Source organism: Zingiber officinale, chromosome 10A, assembly GCF_018446385.1.
Source record: "Zingiber officinale cultivar Zhangliang chromosome 10A, Zo_v1.1, whole genome shotgun sequence".
NCBI classification, from domain to species: domain Eukaryota; kingdom Viridiplantae; phylum Streptophyta; class Magnoliopsida; order Zingiberales; family Zingiberaceae; genus Zingiber; species Zingiber officinale.
The window spans coordinates 66,461,337-66,487,443 of record NC_056004.1 but is presented as its reverse complement, the minus strand read 5'-3'; the positions used below and the strand labels follow the sequence as shown (position 1 = coordinate 66,487,443).

The window sequence follows — 26,107 nt, the reverse complement described above, 5'->3', positions numbered from 1 at the left end:
CAGCCTACCATGACTATGAGATATGGCAGATGGATGTCAAAACCGCGTTTCTGAATGGAAATCTACTCGAGGATGTGTACATGACACAACTTGAGGGTTTTGTAGATCCACAGCATACTAGCAGAGTATGCAAGCTGCATAGATCCATTTATGGACTAAAGCAAGCTTCTCGGAGCTGGAATCTTCGTTTCGATGATGCAATCAAACAGTTTGGTTTCATCAAAAATGAAGATGAACCTTGTGTCTACAAGAAGGTTGTAGTGGACATAGTTGTCTGTTAGTTAGAGCCCTAGAGCCAATCATTTGATGATTGTATGGACTCATGTATATCATATTCTTGTATATTAATAAAGGCATTTGTTTGGTTATTATACTTATTTATATTAGTGCCAAATAGAATAAGTATAATAGCGTCCTTGAGTAGAAGGTTCATACCTATATCAATCGATTAGTTGAATCGATAGTGAGATGATATAGGGAACACTACTCTAAATCATTCCTAGTCGAGTATTAGCATTCAGGGACAATGTTAATACAATAAGACTAGCATGTAGGTCAGCTCGATGACTTGATCTCACAAGTCATGGATATAGAGATATCAAGCTGACACATGAGTATGCATTACAGAATGTATACTGAATGACCCGCCATGAGAAAGTATCATGGATCGTTATATGAGTGTCATATACTTTCTCATGTGGCTATTAGTATGACTACTAGTCCTTAGACCTGAAGTCACCATCGATCTCTACATAAGGAGTTATGTACTTTGGTTTCGTCAAACGTCACCCGTAACTGGGTGGACTATAAAAGTGATTACTGGGTATATAACAAATTATGCAGAGGGATGAGAGTGATGTAGATGGGATCTATCCCTCGCATATGATTGGAGTGACATCGGTATTCTTGATAGAGTGAGACCACTAAGTGCATGGCCATGCCCAAATGAGTCAATATGAGATATTGAGCTCATTTGATCGAGTGAGTCTACTTGGAGTTCAAGATTTAGATTGATTAGAGGATGACACGGTCTATGCCTCATATTGATCAATCTAGATGTCTAGGATAGAAGGACACTTGTCATATTTTGTGAGGAGTCACAATTAGTAGTCACAAGGTGATGTCGGATCTCGACATTCTTGTAACTTGGGTAGTAATGATGTGTTGCTAGATTCCGCTCATTACTTATGCTCCTAAATGGGTTTAGGGCATTGCCAACGTTACAAGAACCTATAGGGTCACACACTTAGGACAATTAGGTGGAGATTAGGTTCATATGATGAACCAAGAGGATTAGATTCATTTGATGAATCAAATTGGATTAAGAGTAATCCTAATTGGGCTAACTTGAGTTCGACTCAAGTTGATTCATGTGTTAAATGAGTCTAATTTAGATTTTGACTCATTGAATCAATTTAATTTAATGAATTAGATTCATTATATTAAGTTGGCTCGAATCAAATTGTTGGATTAGATCCACCATGGTAGAGATTGAGTCATGTTTGACTTGACTTGAGAAGGAAGACCAAAGGTCAATTTTGACTTGACCTTTTGCCACCTCATTGGTGAGTTGGCATTAGGTGGACCAATAATGATGTTCCACATCATCAAGGGTGCCACCTCATGGAAGTGACAAAGCCACTCTCTTAATGGTTTCATATTAATTGCAATTAATGCAATTAATGTGATTTTATGGTTTCATATTAATTGCAATTAATGCAATTAATGTGAATTTTGAAATGTGGCCGGCCACTTTATTTTGGGTGAAGAAATTCATTTTTCATTCACTGGTGTGCATCTTCCTCCTTCTCCCTCTCAAGCTCTCCCTCTCCCTCTCCTCCCTTGGCCGAATCACATAGGTGCTAGCACACCTTGGTTTTTGGTCATTTCCATCTAGTGTGTCCGTGTGGATACTTCTAGAGGACCGGCGCTTGACGGTCTTGAGATCCGGCATCATTTGGACGAGCGGGAACACGAAGGGCATCGCATCAAAGGTATAAATGGTTTATCCTTATGTAGATCTACTGTAGATTAAAGTTTTTCAAACTCGTACTCATATTTTCGTTCGGTTTTACCTTGCTCTGATACCACTGTTGGGACCACGTGCAAGGCTTGTACGAGTTTGTTTTTATTTTTATGAAAAATAAAACCTTCTGTGATTTTCTGTAAAAATTAATTTTTTATGATTTTATGGGTAATTTTTCAGTAGAAGCGAAACCGGCTTCGTTTTGCCCCAAATCCATTTGGGACAGTGGGCTTGGGTGCCATTAGATCGCAAAGGAGCAACTCACGATAGTTAGATCGTGGGTAGGGTACTTCCTAACCCCGCAAGGGGATTTGCTCCGCGAAAACGAACCCGTCGGGAAGATTTTTCCGAAACGGTAATGTCTCGCCCAAATCGTTTTGGGACAGCGGGTTTAGGCGCTGTTGGATTGCAAAGGAACCCTCGCGATGGTTAGATCGCGGGTAGGGGCGCTGCCCCTGGGCCCCGCAAACGGGACCGCCGGGAAATTTTACTTGTAAACTTGTAAAATTAATTTTAAAATTATAGAAAATTATGAAAATATATAATTTTGAATTATATATATTAATTTGTGATAGTCATGGCCCAAAGCCCAATATGATTGGTTGTGTTGTAATTTATACCTGCGCGTCGTGCCTCGTCTTTTATTCTTGTTGTAAATTAGATTTAGACTCGAATGTAACTCGAGTTTCAAATTGTAATGTACAAATTGGAGCGATGGAGGGTCCACACGAGACGGAGTTCCGAGGCGGGCACGAGCAACACAAGGTGAACCTTAGGTTGACCATCCGATCTTCTCATTGGCTTGAGAAGATCGTAGTAGGGCCATGACTAAATCACAAATAGATTAATTAATTAATTATTATGTATTTGATGCATGTTTAATAATTAATTAATTAATTAGTGCCTTAACGATTAGATTAGATCTAAGTCGTGCACATGATGCACCCTTGCGATTAGATTAGATCTAAGTCGTGCACAAGATGCATTCTTCTCGATTAGATTAGATCTAGATCGAACCAACTCTAAAATGCCTAACCGTGTCGTGATACCTATCACTACCTCGATCACATGTATTGTTGAATCTGCCAAAGCAGAGCAATACATATTATCTTGGTAGGGTACGGAGGGACAATCTTGGTCCCGTCTATCAACGCATGGGTGAATACAAACTCAATTAGATTGAGTATTCATAGTTACTCGGTTGAATCGAGCCAACTATAGGCATTCTTCCAATAGTTGGAAAGATAGGTCAATATCACACTCGGGCGTATTGCCAAAGCTAACTCGAGTTTTAATATAAATGCGGATATTGATTCTATAAACAAGAGTTGCATAGAGATGTAATTGGTAATCGTTACCTACCGATCATACTAAGCCTTGGGCATATTAGCCAAAGCTAACTCAAGGGTTAGTATGATGTGGATCTTGTCCCACAAAATTATAGAATTCGGGGAGCATCATTTAATTAAAAGGCCTAATTAAATGATTTTAAGAATATGATATTTATTTCGCAAATTTTCTGTTGTAGATAACCATGACGCCAACACGAATTTCTCTCTCGCGATCCGTCCTAAGAAGGGCAAGCTCAACAGAGCAAATGACAGAATCGAGAATAGTTCTCACCCAAGAACGTAAAATCAGACGCTCGAGCAGCCATTCATTCCGAGGCCCTCCCGCCATCGCCACGCGAAAGCATCGAGATGCTTACAAGAAGCATCAAGATGACGCATTAGATGTGTCTTGTCTTATGCTCGCAACCATGAACTTCGAGCTTCAGAAGCAACATGAGTTTATGAGCGCTTACGATATGGTTGAACATCTTTGTCACCTATATCAAGGACAAGCAAGGCACTGGAAGAGGAACTCCAAAGAATACCTGGAAGATCTTAAGAAGAAGAGAAATAAGATTTCTACTTCAGGTATAAATGTTATAGAAGTCAACCTCTCTATTTCTTCATCGTGGGTATTAGATACCGGATGTGCTTCGCACATTTGTACTAATGTACAAGCGTTGAGGAATAGCAGAGCATTGACGAAGGGTGAGATAGACCTACGAGTAGGCAATGGAGCACGAGTTGCTGCTATTGTTGTAGGAACTTATCATCTATCTCTGCCCTCTGGGCTAGTACTAGAATTAGACGATTGTTGTTATGTGCCTGCCTTGACAAAGAACATAATATCAGTTTCTTGTTTGGACAAGAGAGGATACTCGTTTATAATAAAAAACAAATGTTGTTCCGTCTTTTTAAACGATATGTTCTATTGTAGTGCACCTCTGATAAACGGACTCTACATTCTAGACCTAGAGAGCCCTGTCTATAACATAAATACCAAGAGGATCAAGTCGAATGACTTGAACCAAACTTACCTCTGGCACTGTCGCTTAGGTCATATAAATGACAAGCGCTTATCCCAGCTCCATAAGGATGGTTTGCTGGACTCATTTGATTTTGAATCATATGAGATATGCGAGTCATGCCTACGAGGCAAGATGACCAAGACTCCCTTTAGTGGGCACGGCGAGAGAGCGACTGATTTGTTAGGACTCATACATAGTGATGTATGTGGCCCTTTCAATGTCGCTGCTAGAGGCGGTTATAGATACTTCATCACATTTACTGATGACTTCAGTAGATACGGTTATGTGTACCTGATGACACATAAATCTGAATCCTTTGAAAAGTTCAAAGAATTCAAGAATGAAGTACAGAACCAGCTTGGCAAGAGTATTAAAATACTTCGATCCGATCGAGGTGGAGAATACTTAAGCCATGAGTTTCGTGACTATTTAGCTGAGTGTGAGATTCTACACTACAACAAAATCGCTCATAGACATCGGTTTTCCACCGGTGTCTATTTGATTTTCGACCGATGTCTTTGAAGCCGATGTTAAAAGTCTGCCATTTTAGACATCGGGTTAAAACCGGTGTAGTATCACTTAACGACACCGGTTTTCGAATCGGTTATTAACCGGTGTAGTATCACTTAACGACACCGTTTCATACACGGTGTAAAACCGATGTAATATCCAGTTTTGGCAGCGGTAAATGACCGATGTAATATTACTTTATAACACCGGTTTTACATCGGTGGAAAACCGATGTAATATGTATTTTTTCTAACAGCACAGATTTGATTTTAAAACCGACAATAACAAAAAAAAATACACAAATATTCACAAATTGTACAAATATTCTTCATTCAATAATATCAATAAAATACACAAATATTCACAAATTATATAAATAATCTTCTTACAACAATATCCATAAAATACCCAAACATTCTTTTTACATCAAAAGCTAGCTAATAAATATCAAAATCAAGGTAGAACATTCTTTTAACACATCAAGGTAGAACCGCACTTCAAATGTAATCTAGCATGCATTCAGCCCACTCGAACCGCACTTCATCAATTTCAACTCTGGAGTACTTGAGATTTGTAAACTGTAAAAACACATAAATCCACCATATGTCAAATAACTAAAACAAATGTGTACATGTATCAAATAAAATAGAATACTGAGTTTTTAAAGGCTGCTGTGCAAGATAACGAATATAACATAGAATCTAAAACTTTCATATATGACACTTAGTATATGTTGCTTAGAATATAACATAGATAATTTGCTCCTTCTAATTCAAGTGTACAGATTGATAAGAACCGACAGCATCATACAACAACTTACTAGGCATGATAATGGTTGAACAAAGAAATATGACTACACAACAAATCTAGTGAAGCATAGAAGAACAAAGCTACCTCTGATGAAGAGATATACTATTTATTGTACTACCTCTGATGCCATCTTGGTATCCTGAATATCCTGCACTAAGCCCCCTATTTTCTGTGATTTCTGCTACCAACCACAACAGCAAGGAATGCGGCAAGAAGGCAGCTGCCTCCTTAGTTCAGCACCCAAAACAGCAAGTTAGAGCTTCCTTTTGGGTCCATTCAATCCTCTAGTAAGTAGAAACTATTTTCCCTTTGGTTTATGATGGATTTGGAGTGTCTTGACCTAAGATATAATCCTCTTGTAGCCCTCTATATTAAAGGCCAGCATACATGGAAAATTCAGCATATTCTTCTGAAGTCATAACAGGGTAGGTAAACTTTACTTGTAGTTTTTATTCATTTGCTTCATGTAGGAGTAGATTCTAGTAAATTCCCACACATTTAATGTTTAATGATCGGCTAGGGATAAGATTAGGGATCAACATGATCATTTCCTCCCTATAGCCATGTGGTAGAGGTCGAGCTTGTAGCCTAAATAATGTAGTTAGGGGTCTCTATCTGATTAATGAAAAACATGAATATAGGTAAAAATAAAAGAGGTGAGTAAAATAATGAAAAGGGGTTAAATCATAAAAACAAAGAGTTCCCTATTCTTGAGGTACCCACAGGCATATTGACACTCACTCTTACTTCTAGTTGAACTTGAAATTCATTGGTATAGCTAAATATGGTAATGGGTACCCTTTAAGTTTGATTACCCATTTATCTTAATAGGTTAGGTTAAATTCGAGTATCAATGTGTTAGATATTTAGAGGAAGTTGAGCATGTTAAAAAAATGTAATCAATACTTTAATCCTAAGGTTACCATTTAAGATAGCTTATCCAGCCACTCTACTCACTACAGCTCCTAATCTCTAATTCCTTTCTTCTTAGGCAATCATTTAGTCTCCAACTAGTATCTGGTTTGTAACAAAAGCATAGCATCCGGTTTGTAACTTATTTTAGGCAAATAAAGCAACCATATAAGCTTATGAAATGAGAGAATGCTACACTCATTAATGGTTGCATAAGGATTGCTTAAGTCAACATATAAATTTTCTTTAATGGGATGTAGGTCAATTAATATGGGTTGTTTAATTCATGTGTTTTATGTTGTGTGAATTGCTTAAGGTCATCCCTAAGCTACTGTACATGCTATGTCAGAGCTAAATTCGTCCCAATTTGTGTGGGTTCTTTTCTCCTTTTCACCTAAGCCATATGCATAAACCATGTACATATTAAGTAGAAGCAACTAGTTTTCACTCTTGTGAAACAAAACATCTAATGCTTTTTGTAAACGTTTACATGCTATCAAATTAAGAGTGTCAAGTTTTGATTGGAAGTGTGGATGTTTCCAGCGGTATACAGCTTTCTGAAGAATCAAACATAATCAGATACACCGCTACAATGTGATAGTGTACATAAGCATATCACGCATAACAAGCCACAAGTCCTATCAATCTACCATTAATTATGTACTTACATTCATAGTATTGGTTCAAGTCATATCTAAGTTCATGTCGATCTCTTCACATTTATAAATTTTTCAAATAATTAATATTAGCTTCTGCAAATGATGTTGCCCCTACAGATAAAAACATTCATTGGACAATAAAGGTTGAGAAAAATAACCACCTCAAAGTTTCCTTTCAGTTCTGATTCGAGCTTTTTGGTGAGACTCTCGTTGTACAATTCCTCGTAAGCCAACTGAATCTGCTTTCTTTGGGTGGCATTTCTATGCGCTAAAATGTTGATCAGTGTCTTCTCATTAGTTCCCCATCCTGACACATGTAGATGTCGCGGTAAGGCTATTTAGCTTATACAAATTTTGCTTCACTATTTCTTCATAAATTTATATATGCTATTCAAAACTAGTGTATCTGAGCAAGGTATCGAAATACACTGTAGAAGAACTTGCATCTCTCTTATGCACAATGACATTATATGAGGCCTTGATGAACCCATTGCTAGACATTAGGCTTCAAAGGGACAAGGCTTCAGGGATGGACAAACAGAACACTTTTGCAAACTCTTACAAGGAGATTTCCAAAGAACATAACAATACTAGGAAACATAAATAACACATGGAAATGAAGACTATAATCTCTGTGCTCCTCTTTTATGAGTTTCATTATGGAATATCACATTATCAAAGGTTTGAAAAATCAATCTTCTATCAATTATTAAAAGAAGAAAAAATCTATGTAAATCAATTGGACAAGAAGAAAACAATTTTAGATATCAAAACAATTATTTGCCTGATCCATTAAATAAAAAAAAAACTCATTTCTTGAAGATTTCTTCCTTGGTCTATGTTATGATCACAAAAACTATCAGAGATAACAAGTTCATATCACTTAGAAAGATGAAACCTCTCTATTTTCTGGGAAATATGTAGATTTATTTCTGATCGGTGTTAAAAAAAAGTAATCTTGAACTCATAGAGGAATGATCTAAGCATCACTGTCCATGTCTTGAGCTTGACTATGTATACCCTCATGCACAGCAGCATGGCAAAATAAGCTCACAAAGTAACAGAGAATTGCATGTATTGTTTCTTAATATCATAAAGACAATCCTAATTCTAGAATTGAAAGTATATAGACATGCATGTGCATCAGAACTTTATGAAGGGCTCATCGCCACCATAAACTGGTGCCTAAAAAGACTGACACCAACCTCATAATTCAAGCAGAGACCTTCACGAAGAGATGACTCCGCTTCTTCAATGTTTCCAATGTCAACCCTTTGTTCAATCTCACTATTTTGTTGAGTATATTGGTCTACCGAGACATCCTTTGTGGACAAGAACTCAGTTGATTGGGTCATTTCGTTGACTTGCATTTGTTCACCAGAACACAAGCAGTTCATTGTGTTCCTCATAAGGACAGAGAAGGAACCTCTCCTCTTCATTCATTTCTAATCATTCACGCAGCTTGAAGAAGACTCTGTACCATCTACTTTTGAGAGATACCTAGCATATACAGAAAAGGAAGGAGTGTTAAAGAACCACTGATGAGTGGTATCCCAACTGACAGCAAGCAAATCAATTCGAACTCCATTGAACTGTTGTGAAATTCCTCATAAACAGACAAAATAAAAGATGGAATATCACACACAAACAGACACTCAAAACGCATGATGAATCCAGTGTTAGGGACCTATCCAAGAATTCAACTTTTGGCTTAATTTACCATAGAAAACTTTGCAACCTTGACAATCTGCGAAGGGTATGAGACAAGAAAACAAAAGACTAAAGCACTGATGAAACTTAGAAAAGCTGAGAGATCGAACAATACAAAACATAAGTTTATAACGCAGACTTACTATCTATCTCAGGGAAAAAGGAAAATATGAAACCAAGAAAGAAGATTAACAATCAAACACCTCAAAAGCCCGGATCCCAACACAAAGAGCAATTCGAACAACCACAAAACTGCCCCGGATGAACCAAAACCACACCTTTCGCGCCCTCCGTCCTCTCGAAACCCTAATTACCGATTACGAAAACACAACACAAAGAAGATCCTACCAGAGATTTCTTCAATCTTGCTCAAGGCGATGGAAGATTGCAGTGATGCTTATTTCACCAAAAAAAATGCCTTTAGTGTTGGGCATGAATGGCATCATCACATGGACAGAAGACGAGTGTGGTCCTCTATTGTCTTTAAAGACTCGCTTCAAAAAAATATATGGGAAAATGACTTTCCATAACCTTCATTATAGATAAACAAATACCTTCATAATCCCATATATTGAGGAAGCCATCCTCAGCAGCTCTTCTAAAAATTGATGCTTTGTCAAGAAACCACTGGAATAAAGTTAAAAGGACAGTAAGTTATAGCAACACTTAATAGAAGTATTCCAATGCTAATAATATAGTAATATAGCATGCCTGAACATAGAGAACAGCAACCTTGTGACCATCAAGTTTGTGTACTGGTGCACCAACACCACCAGAAGTTAGGTTACGTTGATCAAACATATGCACAGACTTATCAACAAACCTGAGAAAAAAATATGATCATAGATAAAGAAATGCTAAGGCTGCATATAATCACTGACTCACAAACTCAAGACATCATGTTTATAGGAGAAAGTAACAAAATACTGCCTAAGAACCAGCAGAGGTTATAGAATGGGAACAAATAAACATCAAGAATATACGTAGTCACCAGCTCTCCTCATTGCAGCAATAACTCGTTGATAAAGATCAATTTTTAGCACAGAAAGGTCTTCCACCCACCAGTCCTGACAATGCATCATTAATTTTCCTGATCTGCTATCACATTCTAAGTGAGCTAAACCAGAAACCAAATCAAAAGAAATCCGTAAACGATGCTGCAGGGGAAAATTCATTGAGTGGAAATTACCCAAAGATTTCAAATCAACTTCTCACGAAGACACAAATTCGACTCTAAATCATTCCGAAACCCTCCAATTAGGAACCAAAACTTCAAGGAAAGCTCGAATCACTTCTGACCTCTCTGTGACCCATTCTAACAAACAGGTAACGTGCAACTCTCTACAACTTGTTCATCATGGAAAACACAACACAACTCAACCTCAAATCATCGAACACCAGCCAAAATCTCTAGGAAAACCTACTGTGAACACATCAAAAATCACTGTCAAACAATTTTGGGTAACATACGCAAACCAAGCAGTAACCTTCAACCGAAACCTCCAACAAGAACACATCCCACCGAGAAGAATCGAACCCGAATCGTATACAAAGAAAAACCAATCAAACACATCCATAGAAGAGGAAAACATATCGAAAGCATCTACAAAAGAAGTAAATCAAAACATCTCCAGGAAGAACAATCAAAGCCTTTACCAGAAGAAAACCAGTCGAAATCCATACCAAATCCTCACTTTCTATAGGTTTTCCACCCCACTATACCTCATGGATTTCGAGTTATCACAGGTAGATACACTTGCCTCTTTCTTCTTCGTCTCGCCTCCACTCGTCCTCGCATTGTGCCCCGTCAGCTGTGGCGCCGCCTGCGAAGCTCAGCTAGGCAGCGAAATGGCGCGACGAGTGGCTCTGTCGACTCGGGAAAAATGGAAAGAAGAGAAGGGTCCGCGGAATCGGGCAGGGAGATGTGATGAGGAAATGAACCCACTGTTCAAAGGGGACGACGACGGTGAGAAATCGAGGGAGCGGAAGTTGAGGCGGCGCTAGCAGCTAGGGTCGAGGGAGGCGCGGTACCAGGACTTGCAGACGAAGGGGACGGCGACGGCGAGATCTCCGAGGGCGAGACGGCGGAAGGGGAAGAGGGAGATGAGGCTGAGGTTTAGGTTTAGGTTTATGTTGAGAGAAGGGGCATGATATTGGTTTAGGTTTGGAGGGAATTTTGTGAAGTCTTGTAAATTTTGGCCGGTGAAAAAATTAAATTATTTAAGAAGGGGTTTATTAACATCGGATTTTAAAAACCGATGTTAAAATTGGTGTCTATTAACCAAAAAAAAGGGCACTCATAGACATCGCCTAAAAAACCGATGTCTATGAGCTAAAATCTGCGCTCATAGACACCGGTTTTTAGAAAAACCGGTGTAAAATACTCAAAGACTTCGATTTTAGCCTAAAACCGATGTTGTTCCACTGATGTCTATGAGCGATTTTGTTGTAGTGCTATCCCAACTCACTCCTCCTGGAACACCACAGTGGAATGGTGTATCCCAAAGGAGGAATCGTACCCTATTAGATATGGTACGATCTATGATGAGTCACACAGATCTTCCGACATATCTATGGGGATATGCTCTAGACACGGCAGCTTTCATACTCAACCGAGTTCCATCAAAGGCCGTGATAAAGACACCATATAGGATATGGACTGGGAGAGATGCCCAGGTGTCTTTCATGAGGATTTGGGGTTGTGAGGCTTACGTTCGACGTCAAGTCTCAGACAAGTTAGGACCCAAATCCGACAAGTGCTATTTCATCGGATATCCCAAGGAAACTAAGGGATATTACTTCTACATTCCTAGTCAGCACAAGGTAGTTGTGGCAAAGACTGGGGTCTTTCTAGAAAGGGAATTTGTTTCTAGAAAGACTAGTGGGAGCACGTTCGATCTTGAAGAAGTTCAAGATACGAACAATAGCACTGATGCCTCGATGGAAATTGAACTGGAACCACAAAGTGTTGTGGATGATGTTGTTCCACAAGGAGTTGAGGAACAACAACCGGTTCAAGTAGACATACCTCTTCGCAGGTCTGATAGGGCACGTCGTCAGCCTGAGAGATATTCATTTCTCTTGTCTGACCATTATGAAGTTATGCTCATAGAGGATGAGCCTACCACCTATCAGGAAGCTGTGATGAGACAAGATTCCGAGAAATGGAAGCCATGAGATCCGAGATAGAATCCATGTACACCAACCAAGTATGGACTTTGGTTGATCCACCAAGGGTAAAACCCATTGGGTGCAAGTGGGTCTTTAAGAGAAAGACCGACATGGATGGACTTATCTATAAGGGTCGCTGGTAGCTAAAGGTTTCAAGCGATTCATGGTATTGACTATGATGAAACCTTTTCTCCAAAGGGCGATGTTTATGTCCATTCGGATCATGCTTGCTATTGCGCCTACCATGACTATGAGATATGGCGGATGGATGTCAAAACCGCGTTTCTGAAAACCTACTCGAGGATGTGTACATGACACAACCTGAGGGTTTTGTAGATCCACAACATACTAGTAGAGTATGCAAGGTCCATTTATGGACTAAAGCAAGCTTCTCGGAGCTGGAATCTTCGATTCGATGATGCGATCAAACAGTTTGGTTTCATCAAGAACGAAGATGAGCCTTGTGTCTACAAGAAGGTTGTAGGGGACATAGTTGTCTTCCTCATATTATATGTGGATGACATACTACCCATTGGGAAGGACATCCCTATGCTTCAGTCTGTCAAGACCTGCTTCTCAATGAAGGACTTAGGTTAGGCATCCCGCATTCTAGGATACAGATCTATAGAGATAGATCTAAGAGATTGCTTGGCCTAAGTCGAGTACATATATTGACAAGGTACTCCTTCGGTTTGCCATGCGAACTCTAAGGATTTCTGGATGTCACATGGCGTGAGTCTTTCAAGACTCAAGGTCCCTCTTCTAGAGAGGAGAGACCCCATGGATCAGATCCCTTATGCCTCACCCATAGGATCGATCATGTACACCATGCTGTGCTCGACCCGATGTCTCGTATGCTTTGAGCTTGACGAGCAGATACCAGTCGATCCAAATGTCATTGGATAGCGGTCAAGAATATTCTTAAGTACTTACGAAGGACTAAAGAATATTTCTTGATATATGGAGGTAATGATGAGCTAACCGTAAAGGGTTACGGTGATGCCTTAGACCGATCGGGATGATTACCGATCGCAATCGTGGTTCGTATTTTGCATTAATGGTGGTGTCGACTTGAAGAGTTCAAGCAGGATACGAGCTGATTCTACAATAGTATATTGTCAGTATCGAGGCAGCAAAGGAGGCGCTGGATCCGCAAGTTCATCATCGAACTTGGGGTGGTTCCTAGCATCGCTGACCCAGTTGAGCTCTATTGTGACAACAATGGAGCTATAGCACAGGCGAAGGAACCTCGCTCACACCAGCGGACCAAGCACATACTACGGCGCTTCCATCTCATTCGAGAGATTATCGATAGAGGAGATGTGAGGATTTGCAGAGTACCTACAGAGGCTAACATCGCAGATCCCTTAACCAAGGCTTTGGTACAGAGGAAGCATGATGGTTACACTAGGTCTTTAGGCCTTAGAGCCTATACTGATTGGCACTAGTGCTAGTGGGAGATTGTTAGTTAGAGCCCTAGAGCCAATCATTTGATGATTGTATGGACTCATGTATATCATATTCTTGTATATTAATAAAGGCATTTGTTTGGTTATTTTACTTATTTATATTAGTGCCAAATAGAATAAGTATAATAGCGTCCTTGAGTAGAAGGTTCATACCTATATCAATCGATTAGTTGAATCGATAGTGAGATGATATAGGGAACACTACTCTAAATCATTCCTAGTCGAGTATTAGCATTCAGGGACAATGTTAATATAATAAGACTAGCATGTAGGTCAGCTCAATGACTTGATCTCACAAGTCATGGATATAGAGATATCAAGCTGACACATGGGTATGCATTAGAGAATGTATACTGAATGACCCGCCATGAGAAAGTATCATGGATCGTTATATGAGTGTCATATACTTTCTCATGTGGCTATTAGTATGACTATTAGTCCTTAGACCTGAAGTCACCATGGATCCCTACATAAGGAGTTATGTACTTTAGTTTCGTCAAACGTCACCCGTAACTGGGTGGACTATAAAGGCGATTACTGGGTATATAATGAATTATGTAGAGGGATGTGAGTGATGTAGATGGAATCTATCCCTCCCATATGACGGGAGTGACATCGGTATTCTTGATAGAGTGAGACCACTAAGTGCATGGCCATGCCCAAATGAGTCAACATTAGATGTTGAGCTCATTTGATCGAGTGAGTCTACTTGGAGTTCAATATTTAGATTGATTAGAGGATGACACGGTCTATGCCTCATATGGATCAATCTAGATATCTAGAATAGAAGGACACTTGTCATTATTTTGTGAGTAGTCACAATTGGTAGTCACAAGGTGATGTCGGATCTCGACATTCTTGTAACTTGGGTAGTAATGATGTGTTGCTAGATACCGCTCATTACTTATGCTCCTAAATGGGTTTAGGGCATTGCCAACGTTACAAGAACCTATAGGGTCACACACTTAGGACAATTAGGTGGAGATTAGGTTCATATGATGAACCAAGAGGATTAGATTCATTTGATGAATGAAATTGGATTAAGAGTAATCCTAATTGGGCTAACTTGAGTTCAACTCAAGTTGATTCATGTGTTAAATGAGTCTAATTTAGATTTTGACTCATTGAATCAATTTAATTTAATGAATTAGATTCATTATATTAAGTTGGCTCGAATCAAATGGTTGGATTAGATCCACCATGGTAGAGATTGAGTCAAGTTTGACTTGACTTGAGAAGGAAGACCAAAGGTCAATTTTGACTTGACCTTTTGCCACCTCATTGGTGAGTTGGCATTAGGTGGACCAATAATGATGTTCCACATCATCATGGGTGCCACCTCATGGAAGTGACAAAGCCACTCTCTTAATGGTTTCATATTAATTGCAATTAATGCAATTAATGTGATTTTATGGTTTCATATTAATTGCAATTAATGCAATTAATGTGAATTTTGAAATGTGGCCGGCCACTTTGTTTTGTGTGAAGAAATTCATTTTTCATTCACTGGTGTGCATCTTCCTCCTTCTCCCTCTCAAGCTCTCCCTCTCCCTCTCCTCCCTTGGCCGAACCACATAGGTGCTAGCACACCTTGGTTTTTGGTCATTTCCATCTAGTGTGTCCGTGTGGATACTTCTAGAGGACTGGCGCTTGACGGTCTTGAGATCCGGCATCATTTGGACGAGCGGGAACGCGAAGGGCATCACATCAAAGGTATAAATGGTTTATCCTTATGTAGATCTACTGTAGATTAAAGTTTTTCAAACTCGTACTCATATTTTCGTTCGGTTTTACCTTGCACGAGATCCGTGGCTTGTGCGATTCGGGGTTTCCGCGACGCGAAAAGAGGTTTTCGCGGCCCAAAAAACCCAACATTGTCTTTCTCATATTGTATGTGGATGCCATACTACTCATTGGGAAGGACATCCCTATACTTCAGTCTGTCAAGACTTGGCTAGGGAGTTGCTTCTCAATGAAGGACTTAGGTGAGGCATCCCGCATTCTAGGGATACAGATCTATAGAGATAGATCTAAGAGATTGCTTGGCCTAAGTCAGAGTACATACATTGACAAGGTACTCCTTCGGTTTGCCATGCAGAACTCCAAGAAGGGATTTCTGCCGATGTCACATGGCGTGCGTCTTTCGAAGACTCAAGGTCCCTCTTCTAGAGAGGAGAGAGACCGCATGGATCAGATCCCTTATGCCTCAGCCATAGGATCGATCATGTACGCCATGCTATGTACTCGACCTGATGTCTCGTATGCTTTGAGCATGACGAGCAGATACCAGTCAGATCCAGGTGAAAGTCACTGGATAGCGATCAAGAATATTCTTAAGTACTTAAGAAGGACTAAAGAATATTTCTTGATATATGGAGGCAATGATGAGCTAGCTGTAAAGGGTTACAGTGATGCTAGCTTCCAGACCGACCAGGATGACTATAGATCGTAGTCGGGGTTCGTATTTTGCATTAATGGTGGTGTTGTCAGCTGGAAGAGTTCGAAGCAGGATACAGTCGCTGATTCTACAACAGAAGCCGAGTACATTGCTGCATCAGAGGCAGCAAAGGTAGTAGTTTGGATCCGGAAGTTCATCACTGAACTTGGGGTGGTTCCTAGCATTGCTGGCCCCATTGAGCTCTATTGTGACAACAATGGAGCTATAGCACAGGCGAAGGAACCTCGCTCACACCAGCGGACCAAACACATACTACAGCGCTTCCATCTCATTCGAGAGATCATCGAGAGAGGAGATGTGAAGATTTGCAGAGTACCTACAGAGGCTAACATCGCAGATCCCTTGACCAAGGCTTTGACACAGAAGAAGCATGATGGTCACACTAGGTCATTTGGGCTTAGAGCCTACACTGATTGGCACTAGTGCTAGTGGAGATTGTTAGCTAGAGCCCTAGAGCCAATCATTTGATGATTGTATTTTGGACTTATTGTATCATATTCTATATAAATAAAGGCATTTGGATTTTGGTTATTATACTTACTTGTATTGGTGCCAAATAAACTAAGTATAATAATGTCCTTGAGTAGATGGTTCTCACCTATATCAATAGGTTAGTTGAACCGATAGTGAGATGATATAGGGAACACTACTCTTAATCATTCCTAGTCGAGTATTAATATTCAGTGACAATGTTAATGCAATAAGACTAGCATGTAGGTCAACTCGATGACTTGATCTCACAAGTCATGGATATAGAGATATCAAGTTGACACATGGGTATACATTAGAGAATTTATACTGAATGACCCGCCATGAGAAAGTATCATGGATCGTTATATGAGTGTCATATACTTTCTCATGTGGCTATTAGTATGACTACTAGTCCTTAGACCTGAAGTCACCATGGTTCCCTACATAAGGAGTTATGTACTTTGGTTTCGTCAAATGTCACCCGTAACTGGGTGGACTATAAAGGCGATTACTGGGTATGTAACAAATTATGCGGAGGGATGTGAGTGATGTAGATGGGATCTATCCCTCCTATATGATGGGAGAGACATCGGTATTCTTGATAGAGTGAGACCACGAAGTGCATGACCATGCCCAAATGAGTCAATATAGGATATTGAGCTCATTTGATTTAGTGAGTCTACTTGGAGTTCAGGATTTAGATTGATCAGAGGATGACACGGTCTATGCCTCATATTGATCAATCTAGATGTCTAGGATAGAAGGACACTTGTCATATATTGTGAGGAGTCACAATTAATAGTCACAAGGTGATGTTGGATCTCAACATTTCTTGTAACTTGGGTAGCAATGATGTATTGCTAGATGCCGCTCATTGCTTATGTTTTTAAAGGAGTTTAGAAACATTGCCAACGTTACAAGAACCTATTGGGTCACACACAAAGAACAAGTGGATGGAGATTAGGTTCATATGATGAACCAATTGGATTCGGATTGATTTAAATTAGACTTATTGAGTTAGACTCAATTAGATTCAATTGTTGAATGAGTCTAATTTATATTTGATTCATTAAGTCAATTTATATTAATGAATTGAGATCCATTAGATTGAAATTGGCTTGGATCAAAGAATGAATTTAACTCAACATGTAAGAGATTTGGTCAATTTTGACTTGACCAAAATGGGAAGTTGAAACATCAAGTTTGACTTGATGAATTGCCACTTCATGGAGGATGACTCATCCTACATGGCAGCCACATCATCTCCACCTCATGAGGTGTGCCACCTCATGGAGGTTACACCTCCCATTCCATTTAATGTGGCCGGCCACATTAAATGGGGAGGTTACAATGGTGTGGCCGGCCACACTAATGCAAAAGGAGGTTTTGTTTTGTGGTAATTGATGTGTGTTAATGCTTCATCTTCTTCCTTAGCTTCCTCCTCCTCCTTACTACTGTTGCCTTGGGGTTTCATGGAGGGTGAAGATGTGTGAGTTGTGTTCCATGAAAAAGGGTGAAGTGAAGGTCACAAAGGAGGGTACCTAGTGGATTATGTGAGATCCCTTTTCTTTCTCTCCATTCTCCCCTTTTTAAATCCTACCCGAGAGCCCTAGAAAGTGCTAGCACACTTGGGTGCTCTCTTCTCCATCCTTGTGTGTTAGAGAACACACCTTGTTCGTGTGGATATCACTAGAGAGTTGTCTACGTTGACAACTTTGAGATCCGGCGTACCATTGGACGAGCGGGATTTGTGAGAGCACGCTTCGAAGGTAAAATGTTTTTCCTTTGTAGATCTACTGTAGATCGTAGTTTAAAACTCGTACTCGTGTTTTAGGAAAGCTTTCTTCGCACGAGATCCAATGGCTAGGGTGATTCGGGGTTTCCGCGACGCGAAAACACGGTTTTCGTGGCCCGAAAAACCCAACACCTATCCCTTGGGAGGAGGTTCAACTCTATCCTGAATGACCAGAAATCCTCACCCGCATATCAAGCGACCTACCTATCATGGTCAACACCGATCTGGTCCAATGCTTGACTCGCAACAGGGACGTCTTCGCTTTGTCCCTCGAAGAGTTGCCCGGAGTCAAGCCCGAGGTGGATGAACACAAACTATATCTTCTACCTGATTCCCGACCGATCAAGCAGATGAAGCGGAACTTCTCGGCCGAGCAAAATAAGATCATCCGAACTGAGGTGGACCAGTTCAGGAAAGCAGGTCATGTTAAAGAAGTACAATTCCCGTTCTAGCTCTCTAATATGGTCATGGTGACTAAATCCAACAATAAGTGGAGAGTCTGCATCAACTTTCGATACCTCAATAGTGCCAGCCCCAAGGATTGCTACCTATTACCCAGGATTGATCAGATGGTAGACTCGACCTTGGGTTGCAAAAGGATTTGCATGCTCGATACTTACTAAGGATACCACCAAATTCCTATGACATGGGAAGATCAGGAGAAGGTCAGCTTCATCACGGCATATGGTACATTCTGTTACACCATCATGCCTTTTGGATTGAGAAATGCAGGAGCTACCTACCAGAGAATGATGGATAAGATTTTTCGAGAGCATATAGGATAGAAAGTGGAGGTTTATGTGGATGACATCCTCATCAAATCCAATCTGGCTATAAATTTGATATATGATATTGAGGAGACTTGCGACACGCTACAGTAATATAGGCCAAAATTGAATCCATTGAAGTGCCTATTTGGAGCTCGAGGGGGGGGGGGGGGGGGGGGAATTCCTGGGATACCTCATTACAAAGTGAGGAATTGAAGCTAATCTGGAGAAGGCCCAAGCACTTCGAGATATGAAAGCATCTTAAAATCTGAAGGAAGCTCAGAAGTTGGTGGTCCGGATAACTGCACTGTCCAGGTTTATATCTCGGGTTGTAGATCGAGCACTGCCCTTCTTCAAGGTGCTCAGGAGAGCGGCCAAGTTTCAATGGGATGAAGAATGCAACAGGCCTTTGAAGAATTGAAAAAGAACTTGGAGAACTTGCCCTCACTATTTTAGCCCATTCAGGGAGAGCCGCTCTGGATCTATCTATCAGCCACCTCTGAGACTGTAGGGGTGGTGTTGGTAAAAGAGCAAGATGATGTATAGCGGCCAGTGTACTTTTTCAGTCACTTATTGAAAGGGACCGAGTCCAATACACGACCCTGGAAAAATTGGCTTATGGATCGGTACTCATGGCTCGCCGCTTAAGACCTTATTTCCTGGCACACCCCATCACAATCTTGACCAATAGCACCATGGGTAAGACTCTTACTAACGTGGAGATAGCGGGCCGCCTCATCAAATGGGCAATTGAGTTGGGAGAGTATGACATACAATACCAGTCCCGAATAACAATTAAAGCACAGGCCCTTTCAGATTTTCTAACAAAGGTCCATCAAACTAATTCTGAAGAAACCTGAAAGGTCTATGTAGATGGATCGTCCACCCAACAAGGAAGCGGAGTCAGGATCCTCCTGATATCCCCTCAAAAAGATATCCTACAGCTGGTCGTCAAGTTAAATTTCAGAGCCACTAATAATAAGGCGGAATATGAAGCACTACTGGCAGGGCTACAAGTAACTCGGCATGCCAGAGTTGCTCGGGTGGTTGTTTATTCAGATTCTCAACTAGTAGCTCAACAAGTAGCGGGCAACTTCGAGGTTAACAGTGACAAGCTGCAGTTATACCGGGAAGCATATGAGAAGATGAAATAGGATTTCAAGGAAGTCACAGTGACTAAGATTCCCTAGGTAGATAACCAAAGGGCTGATGAACTAAATAAAATGACTACCTCTTTGACTACTTCAGATAGACCTGCAGAACAATATTGAGGATCCGATCGACTGGAGGGCCCCGATGATCATTTATCTTCAGCAGAGCGTCCTGCCTGTTGATCAAGAATAAGCCAGATTGATCAGGAAAATAGCTCATGTGTATACCTTGATCAGGGATTAACTATACAAATGAGCATTCACCAGACCACTGCTCAAATGCTTAGGAACGGAGGAGGCAGAGTACGCTTTACAAGAAGTACATCGGGGATGTTGCGGCAATCATATAGGAGGAAGGATGCTGGCTCAAAAAGTATTGCTAGCCGGCTATTTCTGGCCCACCCTACAAAGGTATGCACAAAAATGGGTGAATACTTATTTATCTTTCCAAAAGCATCAGAACCTGACCCATCGACCAACCGACATGCTGAAAACCTCAATAGTCTCATGCCTCTTAGACCAATGGGGCATGAATATTGTGGGAATATTCTCGATGACACCCAGTTAGAAACGATTCTTACTCGTAGCGGTGGACTACATTTTCAAATGGGTGGAGGTAGAAGCCCTGGCTAGGATTACTAAGGGATCCATTTTTCAATTCTTATGGAAGAACATCCTCTGCCGATTTGCAATACCACACAAGTTAGTTTTAGATAACGGAAGACAGTTCCAAGGCGTAAAATCCAGGCCTATAGTCAAGGATTTGGCATAACTGTTACGCTACCGTAAGTGTACGATTTCATCATCAATAATAAAAAGATATCGAACCACATGGACTGGTTATAAGTGCTAGAGATGTCTCACAACAAATTAGCTAAACCATCGACAAAGGAAGCGAATGTACTAAGTAACAACTAGAAATAGAAATAGAAAAGCAAATGTATGAACTTGGGTTTTATGAGAGTTCTAGGAGTTCAGTTTCATTGTGTTATTTATCAATGTAAGATGATCTACCAATTCTTATCCTCAATTGTCATGCATTTACAGGAAGTTGTTGGTTCTCTCCTGCACAAGGCAACCGACAAGGAACTTTTATCTATAACTCTAGTAATTTAATAGTCATGATCCCTATGAAGTCCGTTAGCGGGGCAGCCTGTTGCCAACGCCCCTCGATTATATGACATAGAAGCACATCACCATTCAATCCACATAAAGGCATAGGAGACAAATACACTCAACTATTCCACCTTGTAGACACTAGCTTCACCTTTCAAGGTGATCCCCTAGATGTTTGTTAGCGGGGCAGTCTACCACTAGAACCCCTCGGTCATACGATCTAGGGGATCCCTTTACATGATCCACAAGTATCACAAACATCCAATCGAGCATGGTAATTAAATCCAAATACAACAATCCACACAAGATCAAATAGGCACAAAACATAACAACATCATTGAGATAGGATTTTCGTATATCCATGAGATTCTTACATCAAATCACACCATAAATACTCCCTTAATCCTAGAATAATGAATCTACTCCATAATATAAAGATAGAGATATGAAGACAAAGAGTTCACAAACATTTCAATCCCAATCAAGAGGAGATTAGAAATGCTTATCTAGTGATGAGGAGTGATCTTCGAAACCAATCCCTAGCTTCTGGAGTTGAATCAGAGATGGAAATGACTTTGGAATGATGGATCAAGGCTGTAGAAGGTGAAGGTTGGCCCCAAACTTGATCTCCCCAAAAGGGAGTGCCCTCCTCCCTCTTGAAAGAGGAAGAAGCTCTTTATATACGGCAGGGCACGGACACCACACGACCCGTGCCACAACCATGAGGTACACACGACCCCGGCTATTTTGCTCTCGGCCAAGGTCACACGGTCGTGTGGCCTTCACACAGCTGTGTACTGTTCTTTCTCTGGTTTGCTCACACAGTTGTACCAATCTTGGCCTCTGGATCCCTTACATGACCGTGTGGCACACATGGCCTGGCCTTGCCTCTTCTCTAGAAATGTTGGGCAGCTATGTAGAGATGTTGCTTGGGCCGTGTAGATCTACACGACCCTATTCTGGTCATGCTTGCTGAGGTGTCACGACCGTGTCGATCTACATAGCCGTGTCATTCTCCTCCTCTTGTGAAGCTACACGGCTTGCCTGCTCCACACGGCCAAGGTCATTTTTCTCCCTACTCCTTTAACATGGTCGTGTGGCTCACATGGCCAGTATCATCTTCCTTTGCTTGTTGCCTAGACCGATCACGAACATCATTTCTTCTCCAAATTCGACTCCTGTAGATAGAAACTGCATAAGAGAAGATCTTCGAACAAAGAAAAGTATTTATGCTGAATGTAAGACAAAGAGTATGAAAGTGCATAGGCAAATCATGCATAAAATATGTGAATATGCGTCAAAACATGCTAAATAAGTGTATATAATCTATGCACATCACACCCCCAGACTTAAACTTTTGTTTGTCCTTAAGTAAAATGCCGCAATCTAAACTCATGTGCTCTATAATCCATTATAATCCCTAGTGCACTTTCCTAACCCTATCTAAAAGTTTCGTTGATGAGCATGATTGTGGAAACAACTCAAGTATGACCTAAGCATAAGTTTCTTGTGCATAGTGCAATAAGTGACCCAAACTCTTCGAGTTTCAATCTTTGTCCTAGTCAAGTCATCATCCAATTGAGTTCCTAATGTTCCTGGTGATAGGAACTTACCTGCCATACACTTGGTTCATATTTCTCAATCCACCCAAGGTCTCAAAGGCATGCTCGATATCAAGAGAAGCATAATAGTCATTTTCCCAGTAACCTAACTCGGTCTCCAAGGTGTAACTTGCTAGTTTCCACTCACGACAACTATTTTTTATATCCCTTATTCATCAAATATAGATATATATATATATATATATATATATAAAAGTGATTTCAAGGTGCAACACTTAAACACAAATGCACATAAGTACAGATGTTGGGATATTTCAGTTTTTTCAATTGAGCTTACATGATTCGAGCATCATCCAGTAACCAAAATATAGTTTGAGAAATCACCATAGAAACTAAGTACTAAACAAATAAGATGAATCATGATTATTTCAATGATATCAACTATTCAAGTTCAAGTAAAGTGAAAGTAAGATCCTTAAGGTTAAGCCAAAACTCAAAGTTGTCTCCCTACAATACTTAGCTCATATCATGCTACTTAAGATAGAAAAAAGAGGTACACTAAATATACTAGCATTATACCAACAACATCATGAATCAAGATATAATGTGCTAACAATTTTGCTCTTAGACAAGTCAGCAAAAGCGAGGAATGATGTTCTCAATATTCCAAAATGCTTCAAAAGATAGTCAAGTGGTAGTCAAAAAACAAATATAGCAAGCAAATCAAAGAAAAATGCAAGACATAAGCAAAACTGAATGCAAGCAAAACAAAACAAAATGCATAAATTTTTAGGTTGCAAACACCCCCAGACTTAAAGTCTTCATTGTCTCGATAAAATAAATATGGTGGAGGTGGTGGAGGATGGCGGGGAAATGGATGTCGGGGAAATGGAGGTCTACGCAGTCGACCCACAAGGAAACTAGGAAAACTAGGAGTCTCGCTCAGGATCCTCTGATATTCGTAGAGGGCGTTAACTTGTTGACGCATAACATTCATGCCCTCTATGAACTCTCTCATTCTAGCTTAATCCATATCATAATCCTAGAAAATTCAGCCACCTGATCCTAAAAGTTCCTTGTGAACTGAAAATAATCTTGTACTTCTCTATACTGGTCATCAGACAAGCTGAAGTCGCCCTCCAACATCACTCGTTGGGCCTCTTACTTCTCGTGAAGTGAGTCTAGAGAGGTGTGAAAATCAGAAAAATCAAATCTGGAGTTACTCGTACCATAGGCAAAAGAGTGCCTAGTAGGTTCTGGATGTTTGGACGACTACAAGTGTCCCGATGACGAGGGCTCAAGGTGGGGCTCGGTGTCTCTGGACAAGGAAGGGACATTCTCGGGATCTAAATCAGTGATTACCCAATTAACAGGATTGCGAATAGAGGTCCGCTCGGGATAAGGGAGTGGTAGTGGAAACACATCCTTCTTAGGAAAAGCAAAACCATTCTCATCCTGGAAAATCATTTTCATAGAGAGACATGCATCAATATTGATCATGTCATTTCCATGAACAATTTCTAACTCATCTAGATCACAACCCAAATTTATAGCTATTTGGATAATCAATCCACCAAAAATAATCGATCCTGAGGATGATTTCCTAGCTCTCACTAGGTTCTACAAAAAAATGGAAAGCAGAATCAAAGTCAACCTTATGTAACATAGCCCATAGAGCATAAAGTTCCACTTTCTTAACGACTCCATCGCTTTCCCCTCTACAAAAAATAGTTTTACTCATAACTCAGTGAAAGTATCTAAAGATGGAGTTTTGCATATGAGAAGCTTTAGCTCTATAAGGCTTATAAGATTGATCCAATCCGGTGATTAAATTCCAAAAACTATTCCAATTAAATCTAGGGTCAAACCTACGAGAGCCGCCAGTAGACAAACCAAAACAATTGTTGAAGTCACTAAATGCCCACTGAATTTCTTGATTCATTAACCTAAAAGTAATTTTTCCAACATAATCATCTTCATTTGAATAGTGGACATCTAATGAGCTTAAGAATTCAAATATAATTCGAGGGTATGTAGGAAGATGTGTGTACATAATATCATCCCAATCTAGAGAACTTATCATCCAATCTACATCATCTCTAATTTTTAAAATGTTTAAAATAGTTGGGTCCATGTATCGTGTACATACAACCTTCCTTGTGATAAGAATATCAAATTTAGCTTTAAGATCTTCATTTCTAAAAACAATATTGAATTCATTTTCGTTACCTTCGTCGCATGTCGTCCATTTGCCTTTCCCCTTTATGACTTTCTCCTTGCCCTTTTCCTTTGGTGGATCCTTTTCTTGGCTTGAACCACCACCTCCTTTTCGATGTTTCTTCAAAAGGTTGGTCATGATGTCGAGTTCCAAGGGGAAAAGTGTTGTTTATTTGGAGAAGTGAGATCTTGAGAGAATGGGTCTTGGAAAATAGGATCTTAGGGAAGACGTTGTAGATCATGAGGGTACGAGAAGAGAATTTTTGTTTAGATCTAGATCTGAATCTAGTTTATGGAGAATAATGATTGAGCGATCTATATATGAGAAGTTAAGAAGGAAAGTCGAAGAAGAGGAAGAGTTGGAGAGAAGAATAGATTTGGGGGGGGGGGGGGGGGGGGGGGCTGACACGCCCTTGGCATGGCCGTGTCATATAGACACGACCAGGCAAAAGTGCTCCACACGGCCGTGTAGATCTACATGACCTAAGTTGTCCTCCCCACGGCCAGATCTACACGGTCGTGCCAAATGGCATGGGCCCCACATGCTCCTTCTTGGCTCTGTTCACACGGCTATGTCTGTCTCACGACCATATTCTTTTCCTTCTCTATTGGCCTCGCACGCCCATGTAGCACATACGACCAACTCCTTCTTCTCCTCTAGAATTTTTACACGGTCATGAGAAGTCACACGGCCTTGACCTTCTTCTTCTCGGGTGAACTCACACGGGTAGTGTGAGTCACATGACCAATTGCTCTTCCCTCTCTGTAAGTGCTACACGGTCGTGTATGGTACACGACCAGATTCTATCAGGACAACAAAAATACGACACTTCCTCCTTTCTGACTTCTCTAATGCCTCCATACCCATAAAAAAGTCATGGCCAGCTCATGGAATTTGTGTTCAACCTAAAGACAAAATAACAACGGATTAAAAATACTACTAA

General features: G+C 40.4%; 1 long non-coding RNA gene across 1 annotated transcript; it reads right to left on the bottom strand.

Moving 5' to 3' along the window:
* Window positions 1-5,415: 5,415 nt before the first annotated feature.
* Window positions 5,416-25,863, bottom strand: LOC122027339. The gene is made up of 4 exons (XR_006124369.1): window positions 25,852-25,863; window positions 16,432-16,436; window positions 7,438-7,583; window positions 5,416-5,473 (listed from the first exon to the last, which is right to left on the bottom strand). It is a non-coding gene; the product is annotated as an uncharacterized LOC122027339 (long non-coding RNA).
* Window positions 25,864-26,107: the final 244 nt, after the last annotated feature.